Source organism: Neomonachus schauinslandi, chromosome 5 (genome assembly GCF_002201575.2).
Source record: "Neomonachus schauinslandi chromosome 5, ASM220157v2, whole genome shotgun sequence".
NCBI lineage: Eukaryota > Metazoa > Chordata > Mammalia > Carnivora > Phocidae > Neomonachus > Neomonachus schauinslandi.
In genome coordinates, this window is record NC_058407.1 from 117,085,922 (window position 1) to 117,087,833 (window position 1,912).

Here is a 1,912-nt window from a genome sequence, read left to right on the forward strand (position 1 = left end):
ACCTGAAAATAAAAATAAAGAAGGCAAATAAATACAATTCAGATGACCTTGTGAATGCTACACGAGTAAATCATGAAGATCAGCGAGCAAAACACTTGGACAAAGAGTTTGAAACAAAAGGAAAGTTTCTCAACTCACAAGATTAAAATTTTTATTTCCCTATAGAAGGAAACATCAGAAATAGTCATCTTCCTGAAACAGAACGTTCCAAACAGGAGTTGGAAAGAAACGACAGTATTTTAACACACGCCGCACTCTGAAATTTTGCTCGATCTTGCTGTTTTATAATTTTCCAATATTCTTTAAAGGTGGAAAATAAAATGAAGAGGATTAGATATTTTGAGTGAAATATTCTGATTTTAGTAATACGAATCAGACAGCAGTAAAGAAAATAACGTGAACATAGTGCCTCTCTAATTCTCCATAAAGGCTATAGCTGGAGAGCCAAGTGACATCGGAGTCTCTGTGGCGCAATCGGTTAGCGCGTTCGGCTGTTAACCGAAAGGTTGGTGGTTCGAGCCCACCCAGGGACGGCCCGATCTTTTACCGGTTTGTCGCCGGAACTTTTGCACAATTCTTGGAGTTCAGACCTACGGACTTCGCGGAGGTCGGTATCCAGGGGTTGAGGGGAAAGAAACCGCAGTTGTCACTTGGCCGCCCACCTTGCGTGTGGCTCTTCAGCTTCCGGGAGCGCTGGACGCTCCTCCCCCAACCGTCCCCGGCTCCCGACCCGCAGGTGGGCCCTTCCTGAACAACCCCTCACCCCCGGGTGGGGGAGAGGATCCAGCGCCTTAAAGCCCCCGCATCCTTTCACTTCTAGTCTCTCAGTTCCCAAACTCAGGCCGCTTAGTGCCCCAAGGGACCCTGGTCCTCCTCGCTCGTTTCTGAAGCGCAGGCCGCACAGGTCCCTTCCGCGCCTCGCCGGGCTCCTGCGGGCACCCTGCGGCCGGATGCGGGCGACGAGCGCCGAGAGCGCGCAGAGGCCGGGCGGGCGGGCCCTTCAGCCGCGCGCGCCGCCGCGCCCGGGGCTCGAACCCGCCGCTGCCGCGCGCAGCTGCCCCCCCCCCCCCCCCCCCGAGGCTTCCGCGGCGGGACTGCTGCCCGGGCTGCTCGCGGCGTTCCGCGTCAGGACCCCTGAAATGTCAGAGGCCGCCTGCATGTATGTATTTAAAGGGTGCCAAATTCAAGCTGTACATTGATTTAAAACTCTTCACGTTTTTTTCACACTAATGTTGAATCGTGCAAAGTTTGTCTCTTCCCCGTCAGAGTAAACATATACTCCCGTGTAGTGACTTAAACATTGACTCTTTGTGATATTGGTGAATTCAGAAATGTTTGTTATAAAGGCTTTGTATGGACACTATTGTAAGAGCATTTCTGTATTATATTTTACTTTTTATACTAACGTGCCAGAATTTTATAGAGAATGGAATGGACCTGCAGCATTTCCCATCTATTCAGAAAGGAAGCAAACCTGTGTGTGTGTGTGTGTGTGTGTTTAAACAACTGCGTGATTGTGTTAAACTTAAAAAAAAAAAAAGAATTATGAGACAGATTAAAAGTGAAACTGCTAACATATTTTGATTCAATAAGCATATGCCATTTATTTCACAAAATGCAAAACTCTCTCAAAATAGTTACTTTATCCTTCATTCTCTAAATATAGGCTGCCTTTGAGAAGTAATCATAGTTTCTTCATAATTATTGTCTTGGGTCTAGATTACAGAAATCTGAAAGATGGTTCTGGAGAAAAGTGATGTTTTATTCCTGCAAATGAATAGTTATGCTCGTCTTTGTATTTTCCTCCAGGTGTACATTGTTAATAAAGGCTAACATTTATTGTTTAGTCCTGGCCAGTCACTGCTCTGAGTGCTTTCATGGAGGAATGTGTGCGATCCTCACAACCCTTCCA

General features: G+C 46.8%; 1 non-coding gene across 1 annotated transcript; it reads left to right on the forward strand.

Annotated features, from left to right (window-relative positions):
* Window positions 1-459: 459 nt before the first annotated feature.
* TRNAN-GUU lies at window positions 460-533 on the forward strand. The gene has a single exon. It is a non-coding gene; the product is annotated as a tRNA-Asn (tRNA).
* The last annotated feature ends 1,379 nt before the right edge of the window (window positions 534-1,912 follow it).